At 26.1% G+C, this 10,193-nt stretch overlaps 1 long non-coding RNA gene across 1 annotated transcript; it reads left to right on the forward strand.

Annotated features, from left to right (window-relative positions):
• Positions 1 to 396: 396 nt before the first annotated feature.
• On the forward strand, positions 397 to 8,812 carry LOC122270801 (uncharacterized). The gene is made up of 3 exons (XR_011636872.2): positions 397 to 3,233; positions 3,663 to 3,922; positions 4,178 to 8,812. It is a non-coding gene; the product is annotated as an uncharacterized LOC122270801 (long non-coding RNA).
• Positions 8,813 to 10,193: the final 1,381 nt, after the last annotated feature.

Below are 10,193 nucleotides of genomic sequence, written 5' to 3' on the forward strand. Positions count from 1 at the left end.
GTAAGAGAATTATATATATTAGATTTTCAATTTCAAAATATCTTCAATTGTTTTAATATTTGAAGCTGGATTTCATTTTTTGCATTATCATTTACCAATGTGTATGTAAATAAATTATGAAAAAGTCATTCGGAAAAATATTTGTTTTAAGTGCCACATAAATTTGTAAAAGACTTTTTGAATTAGAATTAATTGCATCAATCAAGATAACTTGAAAAATTATTTTATTAAAACCAAAAAAAAAAAAAAAATACTAGTTTAATAATGACAAATGAATAAAACAGAATATTTTAGTTAATATTTCAAAATACTTAGTTTTTATTAATAATTAGCTAATTTTTAAGAAAAAAATAAAAAAACAGAAAAAAACTATGCCTGATTTTTTTTTCTCCCTAAAATTTGTAATACTAATAATAAGTATTTTCAAAAGTATAAGTATTTTCAATAAGTGCAATTTCTAACAAAATTATTAAAACAACGTGATTTTAGAAATATTTTAATGTTCATTTTAACAAATTTTATTCTTGAAGTATGACATAATTTTCAAAAAACAAATTTTCCAATATATTTCGATATTACAGTTATAAGACTAGAAATATGTATAAATAATTTTTTCCTGAAATATTTAGAACGGGAAAATTAAGGGGGTAGAAAAATTAAGGAAATAAATAATAAAAAAAGGTTTTTTAATTATACATCTAAATTTATCAGCAACTTTATAATAATTCACAAACAATTTTATTGAAAAAGTTTCCTTTCCTTATATTCTGTTTTTTTTTTTTTATTACGCTCTTATATTGAATCCAACTCAGAAGATAAGGGTGCCAAGAACTTTAGTTACACTAAGAACGTAAGAGCTTTTTTCGAACTTTTTGGAGTTAGAACTTTTAGTAACACAATTTCATTGCAGTCGGTCTAGCCAGAAGGATTATTCGTAATTTTATTTTATTCCAAATTCGTGTTATCGTAGTTTAACATGATGCAAATATCAAATAGTTTTCATTGCATACATTTTTAATAACAAAACTCTTTCAATTGTTTTTCTTATTAACGCAAGATATTTTTTCTTTTGATTTACCATTCTGTATGCAAATGAATTATGCAAAAGTAATTCAAAAGAAATTCTCTTTTTTTACACGTCGCATAAATTCGTTATAAACGTTTTGAAGTGGAATTAATCGCATGCATTAAGATAATCTGAAGTATTATTTGAATAAAAACAAATAGCGCTAGTATAATATATAATAATAAATGAATATCCTTAGAATAACTTAGATGATATTACAAAAGCTTCCATTCTTTCAACTCTCTAGCAGAAAATTGTGCAGCGTATGAAAAACAAGTATACAATTTATGGTAATTCTTATTTATATTATATACGAATTTATGCACTAATCTCAGTTATAACTCACCAATTTTTTTAAAGAAAAAATAGCAAAATTTTACTAAAAAACGAGTTTTTCTTTAAACCAAGATACATTTTTTTTCACCAAATATTTTGAAAATATTACAAGGCAGGGTAAACTAACCAGTGAAGGAACACTTAAGATTCGCTAACTTTTTAAAAAATTATATTAATTTCAAAATTCGTAATTTTAGTTAAATGACAGTGTCAACATACTTGTTACTAATTGTAAATTATGTAAAAAAACTGTAGAGAATTTACATAATATTGTTTTAAAGTTTTGGAGGTTCAAATAACAAGTAGTAAGAAGACCAAGTGAAGGAACAGCTCTTACTAGTGAAGGAACACAAAATTTCCCAGTGAAGGAGCACTTAATTTTGGTTATTTTTTAATGCTCCTTATGATTTTATAAGCCATACAAATATTTAAAAACCAGGCTATTCTTGAAATTATAACATATAAATACTTGGAAAATGTTAACTCTTGTTTGTAATCATGAATTGAAAATTAAAGTGTCAGCATATTAACACATACTGCTCATTCACTGGGAAATGTATGCCAAGTAAAGGAACATGCCTGTTCCCTCACTGGTTAGAAGTCATTTTCCGTATTTTTAACATACTTTTGATGCGGAACATCACTAAAGGTACAAGAAAATTAAAGTTTATCTTTTATTTTCATTAACTTAGAAAAAAATCCAGTAAAGGAACACTTGTTCCTTCACTGGCTCTTCCTCGTTTGGTGATCCAGTGAATAAACACCCCCTTATCTCAGTACTTTGTTATGCTATGATGATGCTTAAAAAAGTAAAACGTAACTTCAATAATTATATTTTGAATTCTCTTTTTCACAGTGAGAAAAATAAAACTATTACATGCAATTAATTCCACTTCAAACATATAACTACAAACACTCACCTTATAATTTTTTCAAGTAAACAATGTGTTCCAGAGATAATAACGAATTCAAAATTTTTTCCAGAGAAGTATAATTGACCAGGTAATCCAAAACATTGCTAGATGACTTCCTATAGTTTGGCAGTAAGCTATTGTTGCCAATCAATCTAAAGAAAAACTTTAAAACTCTTATTTTTAATCAATATATATGAAATGTTCCTTCACTGGTTGCTTTACCCTAGTTAAAATAAAAACACGGCAATAATTATACTAAACATATTATGGCTAAGAATACACAAAAATTTGGAACAAAAAAATTTTCACGTTTTATTTAAAGCTGTGCCAGATTATTATAGATTTTATTATAAGTTCTGCAAGAAACTAATTATTTAATCTATTTATTATATGAAATAATAAATTTGTGAGAGGAAAAATTACGTCTGGAATATATTCATAAAATATCCAGATAAAATATATTCATAAAATATCTAGATGATTATAAAAAATCATAAAATATCTTGGTAGAAATTATCTTTGAAATCGGAAATCTAATTTAATCTCAGCGTTACATGCATCTTATTCGAACCGCTTTCGCCAGCAAATTGTTAGGGAGAAAATATGAAGATCGCAGCCTTTTAGCAAACTCCGTTTGAAAGCGCGAAGTTACAGGTTTTACAAGAGAAGTTTTGGAGAAAAAATTATCCACGTTAAGTTCCTGAAATGCAACGGAGAATTATTTGCAGTTAGGTAGTCGATAAGTAACCATGCGTGAGGGGGAGAAAGCGAATGATGCTCACAAGCTCCGCCATTACAACGACTGAATTGATTTGCCATTGCTAGAGTTTCTTTTATCGTTCTACTCAATAATATAATTTATAATTGCTACTTTTCCTAAAAATTAAACGTTTCATGTAGTTGGTTTCGAGAAATAAGTTAGTATATATATTTTTTATTATTTTCTCATTACTATCCACGTGCTTTGGTTTAATATGTAAACCCTAATTATTAACGTTTAATTTCAATAGATGTTATTTAAATTAATCACTCCAAAATTGAAACCCGAAAATAATATTAATTTGTAACTGACTCAATTGCTTAGCATCATGTAAATTTTTTTTCTATATTCAAAGAATTAAATGCAGGATAGTATTGTAGGTGAATGTATTTTAAATGAGATTTTCATCAAAGCAAGTAGATGTAGTTATTTCTTTTTTTTCTTATGAAAAGATTTAAAAAAAAAAAAAAAAGGATGGATTATCTCTTTTTTTTTTTTGCAAGCTTTATCCCCTGTATGGGTTGAGTTACTAAGTGCCTTAATTTTGTATTTTAAGATTTTCTTTTAATATTGTACATATTTTCAGTTAGTCTATCAAATAAGATATTTGTGTCCTATTGCGTCCTGTTTCTCAAAGTGATCTGACAGAGTCTTGGAAAGAATTAGGCTAAACATATTAATATGTAGTGTGGTTTGTGTTGCAAAATTCAATCACAATATATATTAAAGAGATTTTGGCTGTCATGTTCTACTCTCACTGTTCTTGTGAAAGGTTATAGGAGTCTTCTATTCTTCCTTAAAGATGTTGGATATTAGTATTTAGCTTTGTCTGATCAAATCTTCTCAGTAAGTGTATTGTCCTTTAAACTACTCCTTTTTATTTATTTTAAAATGTTTTAAAAAGAAAAGTAGTTTAATTTTAATTACATTGTACTAGTTTTATTGAGTAATGCAATAGCACTTTAGTATTCCTAGTTTAGTTTCTCAATGACAATTATCCTCGGCTCAAATATTGTTATTGATAATTCTCAACTTTTTATGACCATAAATTTCATTTGAGTATTCATATTTACTTATTTTTGTGTACTTCTCTGTTCGCAGGTCCCAAGAAGTAATCTGTTGAACACAAATGAAAATTGATATTTCCAAAAAAAAAAAACAATTGTTGAATTTTTCTGATTGAGATAAAGAAAAGTACAAGTTTTAGAGAATGCACTTTTCTGAAAGAATCCTACACTTTTTTTAAAAATCATAAGTGATAGGGGAGTTAAATTATTTTAATTTTATGCAATTAGCAAAAATCTTAAACATTTTCGTCTTTAATTCTTAATTTTTTTAAAAATATTAACAATTAAATAGTGTATATTATATCTACAGGGTATCCGCACACCTTGAAAGTCATGAATTTCGATATTGAACAAGATTAGTCATGATTTTAACTATTTTTTTTAAAAAAAAGTCATGTATTTAGGTCACCGAAAAATCTAATTTTTTAAACTGGAATCTATTCCTTCTCCCCAATTCTATAGTGTTCCGAATATCTGAATTTGTAACAAAATCCCCACTCACAGTTATATTTGATTAAGATATAAAATGTTTTTATTGTGTTCTTAAAAATTATGGTGTTCTTTCAAAAAAATCAAAGAAAATAACATTTCTAGAGGGAATTATCTTTTAAACTTCTGTGATTTCAGAATTTTCGTTATGATTTATTTTTTTTACTTTATCAATTTAAAATTTTAGCTGATGCAAACCAGCCATTGGACGATTTTTTTATTCCAAAATGAGAACAGAAAAATCAGGAGTATTTCTTTCCCTTCTGATGAACAAGAAAAGTATCTTTAGAATGTAATTCTGCAGGAAAAATTATTTGCTTTTGTATTTTTTCAGCTATTTTATTGCCTCAACTCATTCTTTACTCTGTTTTTTAAATTTAAAATCTATAAATATGAAGATCAGAGTAACAGTTTTGGTTATACCTATCATTTCAATGAATATTATTATAATGCTTTTTTAAATTTATTGTTGTGTTTTGTCTTAAATAGTAACTTTGTTAAGTCATGAAAAATTCTTGGAATTAGTTATGGAAAGTCATGAATTTAGAAATTTAAAATGTAGCAGATACCCTGTATTTATACTCTTACTGTGATTCATAGTAGTTCTATTAAGGTTGGCACAGTTAAAAATAGTTTTTTTTAATTTATTTTTTTAAAGTTTCTTAATAACTGCATGAATTTTTTTCAAAAGAAATAAGTGACAATGAAGGCTTTTCACAAATAAATAATGAGAATGGGATGTATGTAAATAATAAATCGAGATAGACTAAGAGTTAAGAAGCTTAAAATGTTCCATTTGCTGTATGTAAAATATGTCTACAAAATAAATATAAAGTGAGAGAATTGAAATCTCCGTGAAAGAATAGAGAATGTGTCACGTAAGAGAATGGATTCTTGGCTTACTTAAAATAGAATGGAAGGAACAGTTGCTAACGTAAACAAATGCCACGTTTCAACAACCACTCAGGATTGAGATACCCACACTGCGTCCACTTGCAGGTATCACATTGGAATGTTGGATTGCAAATACTAATGCCCTTTTATATAATTTAATATCGTTTTCATAATTTTGTGGATATTTTTTTTAAAAAAAATTGATTTTTAAACTATGGGTTATTAACTGGATGTTTTGAAAATGAATATAAATCAAAAAAGTTTCAGTATCTATGCTTTAAAAAATAAATTGACTATTTATGCCTAGCACACTCTCGTCAGTCAAATGTAGCCTTTTCTCCAGTTAGAAAAAGAATGGAAAAAAAGAAAGAAAGAAAATCTCTGAATTGAAGTAGAATGTAGCCTTTTTCCCGGTAAAGAAGGGAATGAGAAAAAAAGATAAAAAATCTTTGGATTGAAGCACATGTGTGCTATTTAGCAAAATGATTAGAACTTTTAAGCAATTCTAAAATTGTTCATAATTTTAATAATTATACTTATGGCATAGCTATGTTATAATATTCAAGGAATACTTCCTTTGTCTAATATTGCTATTTTTTTTAAAAATCACATTTTTTAAAACTGGATGCTTTATTATTATTGTTAATATTTGCAACTTATTAAAATATTAACCCCTCGGGAGACTATTGTAAGTTGATATATTCTAATAAGAAACGATTATTATATATTATGTAATTGTATACTATAAAATTATATTTACAATTAAAAGTACATAAAGTACTACAAGATCTTATCACCCGACTTCAAATGACTTTGTATACAAATTATTTTCCGTAAAAGATATTTAATTACCCTCGTATAATTATGTTATTAAACATAAATGTCGGGTAAGGAGTCTTCATACCGGCGGCTGCAACAGCAACAAATCGCATGTTGCAATGACTTTACGCATGCGCACTTCTTTCATCCTCCCTCTGTTGCAACAACCAGCGATCGCCGTCGCACTGGTTTCAAGAATTGGATGGGATTCAATTTTCGTCGCTGTTGCAGACTCAGAGATTCTATCTGATTCATATATATTTCTAATCTCAAAGGGAAAATACGATGAAATCACGTATGATTTTAATGTTAACATTATTCAGAACATAGTAACTTATGTTTATATAAAATATTTGAATGTACGTATTTGAAAGATTTTTTTGTCGTACATTAAAAGACATTTTTATTACAAAAATATAGTTTAAATGTTTTTATTTTCATAACTCTTAGTTGAAATTTTTATTAAATATATATAAAATAATTTAAATTTTAAAAAATATTGATTAAAAATATATAAATATAAATATATTTATACGTAGGTCTTGATTTAGAAACAGTGTTTCTAATTTCATAGATCCTACGATAAATTTTTAAAATTCTAAAGTGGGATTAATCTGCTAATCTCACTTAGGTTTAAGCTATTTTAGCGCTGTTTGTTAATTATGAAAAATGCATTCAATAGAAACTTTTCCTTATTTAATTCTCTAAAAGTATTTTGAATTAATTGCGAAAAACTAATAGCATATATCTTTTCTTCAATTAGTTTATTTTACACATTTTTAATTGTTTATGCACAAGTGAACAGAATATATATTTAAATACACATATGTTTGCTTTTTTTTGCTCTTCATTGCAGATATTCTCGAGTGGTAGTAAAATAACTATTAATATACAATTAGACAGAGAATCATTTATGAATTTTGCTAGAACATAACTTGACATTCAAATAAATATCAAGCTGTTTAAATTAATTCTTTTTATACTGGTTAAGATAACTTTAAAGTGATTTTACTAAACCAAGAATAAAAAAATAAAGCATTACTCTTGAATCATTAAGAAATAAAAATAAAATGTTCAGCGAAACAAGGAAAAGTCTTTAGCGTTGCTAAAAGATTAGAAAGCAGTAATTTTTAATTAATTATTTTTTATTTAATTATTTTTAATTATATATTTTTTCTAGAAGAGCAAATTTTATTTTTTATTTGCTATTAAAAAGTATTTATTATTAAAAATTAGAACGTTTGTTTTATCAGAAAAGATTTTCGAAAAATTATGTTTAATAAAGAAATGCAAAACAAACGCTAAAGAGAAAAAGGCAAACATTTTTAATTGGTTGAAACTTTTATTAATTGTAACAAAAATTATTTTCAATTCAATTCTACTCTTGGTTAATGAATGGACCATCAATGGGCAATTATTACAAAAACTGAAATCTTGAATGAAATGATTTAGAAAATTTCGTACGAAGTTTTGATTATATAAAATTTTATAAATACAGCGATGGTGCACAAAACTGGGTCCTTAAATTTTCTTTTCATAATCAACTTCATAAACAGAATAGCTTAAATTTTTATTTGCATGAAGTCAGATCTATCTTTAGCTTAAAAAATAAAACATCTTTAAAGAACAAAAAAAGCTGTATTTTTTTTAGTGTAAATTAGTTATTCTATGGAGGTATGCTAAAGGTCGATATTCTTCATCATTATCGGATAAAATTGAGTATGTATAGAAATAATGAAAAAAAAAAAACGCCTTTTTTCCTGCTTAAATATTTTCATAGAAACAAAAATTATAATTTGATTTTACTGCTCTGAGAAACTTACGGGAGTTTAAAAAATCAAGGAAGATAAGGAACATATTTGGAATTTTTCGCCAATTAAGTGAATGGACCAGATTCAAGAAAAGAAATTACTAATAAAGTTTTCATTATATTTCTCTGTTATGCTATATCTATCACGAATTTTTATTTGGAGTGTTATAAAATATATCTACTAGTGGTTCTGTCAGACTGGCTTAATGCGACAGTATCATTTAGCAGGAAAAAGAAATTTAGCATATTTAAAACGTGATGTAATCCTTTATATTATTTTTATTTTTACAAATTTTGGAAAATGTAATTTTATGCGAAAGTAAAACATAAATGAAAAAAGAAAAACACCAACACATTCTTGTACTTCTCATAAAGTAGTATCTCATCAGGGGTCTGTCCAGGCCGAATTTACTACCGTTTAGCGGTACCTTCACAAATTCAACTTTAGGAAAAACGGTAATTTCACAAATTCAATTTTAGGAAAAACGGTAGTTTCACAAAATACTTTCTCTTAAATTTTTATTTTTGTATCCCTTAAGAAACGATAAATCCATATTTTTGTGTTGATTTTTTAGTATAATTTTTAATTTTTCACAAATTATGTCTAAATTTTCACAAAATAGGTACCTCTCAGAAAAACCTAGACAGACCCCTGCTCATGGTCATATTATAAAGGGTCACTAAATAATAAAAGGGGTTCATTTTAAAGTGTTGTGTAAGTGACTCCACTTGGAAATTCCGCTGAGTGAAATATTGATCTCATAAATCTCTATCCACTTGCGAATGTAAAAAAAAACTATATGCATTTGCATAGCATTGAAGCATTTGCATATGGAAAGAAAATCCTTTTTATCACTTCTATATTAAATGTTAAGTTGCAAACTTGATATAATTGTAATATTCTAAATATTGTTCACAACAATGTTCTGAAAAAAAATATTTTTCCTAACAAGACTTCTGATAATAAAATAATTTCTGTTTTTCATTTTTCCTAACTTTTTTTATTTGAATTATTTAATATTTCAGCAATTTATTTATTTAACAAAATAAAAATACGTGTTATAGCTGGAAAAAATAATACAAAAAAAATTCTTTTTTTTCCCATAAAAGGATTAGTTAATTAAAAATCAGTCGACAAAATTATAAGATAAAAATTTAGAAAAATAAGTAAATAATTTTGTATAAATTATTGATACGATGTTCGTAAAAATGTGACGCAAAGTTTATTTCGGCAATTTATAAAGAATCTTGTACTGAAATCAAAAAGAAATATAAATATAAAAAATAATACATATATACAAAATAATTTAATAAATACAAAAAATAGCGATAAAACGAGCTATGCAACAAAAACTAGATACAGAAGAAAAGTGTGAGGAAACAGGTTTGTTGTCGCATGCGGTGTGAAGGTACTTGCAAACTTGCAATCACTTGCAACAGAGGAGAAAAATCGTGTTTCGTATTGCTGTTGCGTTCGATGTGTGGACACCTAAGTGATGTCACACTGTCTTCAAAAATTTTTTAACTCCTTCCTTTGTCTGGAGTACCATATCAAAGCTCCTGACCTATCCACTCATCACATGTCCCACTTGTAAATTCCATTTTTATCGCAAAATGTTACGGAACAAAAAATCTATTATACCGTAATTTTTACAATAATAATTATCTTAAAATCACTGAATCCCTCTAATTATATAAATATTACAGTAAGAATTTTGGAATAACATTTTACAGTAAAAATGGAATTTACGCAAAAATGGATTTTACGCATGATGCGCGCAGCGTGCCGCTGCTTTAATATAGTAAATTGATAGATAAATTAAACCGCAAAAATACAATTTTTTCAAAATTTGATTGCTCAGAAACCATTAAACCGATTTCGCTCAAGTTTTGTATTTGGCCATTTGAAATTGTTCCTTAAAATGATGCAAAACATTTTATACCTTACAATTAAAATCTTTTACTATTAACAAATTAATTAATGTAAAATAATAAATATTTGCTAAAAATTATGTTTTGCATGGAATTATCTTTTAAT

This window comes from Parasteatoda tepidariorum, chromosome 8 (genome assembly GCF_982258835.1).
Source record: "Parasteatoda tepidariorum strain Cologne lab strain chromosome 8, Ptep-v5.0, whole genome shotgun sequence".
In the NCBI taxonomy this organism is placed as follows: Eukaryota; Metazoa; Arthropoda; class Arachnida; order Araneae; family Theridiidae; genus Parasteatoda; species Parasteatoda tepidariorum.